We start from the raw sequence: 760 nt of genomic DNA, 5'->3' as shown, positions 1-760 counted from the left end.
TATTTTGCCTGCCACGCTCTGCTGTCTTCCCGCGATGGCGACAGGCACTGCAACACTCTCCAGTCACGGTGTCGTGGGGCCTAGTTCTTTCACCGACCATGCTCCGTCTGTAATCTTCACCAGTCCACGCTCACCGTCATTTCTAGAGTTTCCTGCACGGCAGGATGAAGATCCTGGCTCCCCCGCGCCACCCTTCACCTCTTTCCACCCTTCCTGCCCTCAGCCTCTGCCACCTGGCATTGTCCACACACCTTGATGAGCTGGACGACACTTGCATTCTGTCATGAAGTTGTAATTAAACTGATAAGAACAGATACTACACTTGATCTTAGCCAAAAGGCCGAGAAGCGATGAAGTTGTAATTAAGTATTCACTACTTTACCCCAAAGTTAAAAACCTAAATTTTTAAAACCAAGAGTGTTTAACCTTATTGTGACCATGTAAATATTTTTATCTTGAGATGATAAAAAGTTATTTATATTCTTTAATTGAAAATTTAATGTAGTATTTATTTCAGAACTGTGCTGTCATTTTCTTTATGGTCTAGCTATTTGTTTTTCTGGAACTTTTAGTTGCCTTTTTTTTTTTTCTCATACCGTTTGTGTCTATCACTCAGGAAGTTGTTTAAGAATCTTGAGGGTAGTACCTCATCCTTGAAATCCCCCCTTGTGCATGAGGCTTCCTCCTGGAGCCTGTGTCTGCTCGCTCCAGTCCCAGGGGCTGCTCGCAGCTGCCGTGGTCTGGGTCTCTGCATCTTTTC

The 760-nt window shown here is 44.5% G+C and overlaps 1 pseudogene; it reads right to left on the bottom strand.

The window, feature by feature from the left end:
- Positions 1-255: 255 nt before the first annotated feature.
- Positions 256-352, bottom strand: LOC134364818 (U2 spliceosomal RNA; annotated as a pseudogene).
- Between the last annotated feature and the right edge of the window lie 408 nt (positions 353-760).

Source organism: Cynocephalus volans, chromosome 1 (genome assembly GCF_027409185.1).
Source record: "Cynocephalus volans isolate mCynVol1 chromosome 1, mCynVol1.pri, whole genome shotgun sequence".
Lineage (NCBI taxonomy): Eukaryota > Metazoa > Chordata > Mammalia > Dermoptera > Cynocephalidae > Cynocephalus > Cynocephalus volans.
Note: the sequence above shows the minus strand (reverse complement) of the source record. Positions and strands in the feature narration are given on the sequence as shown.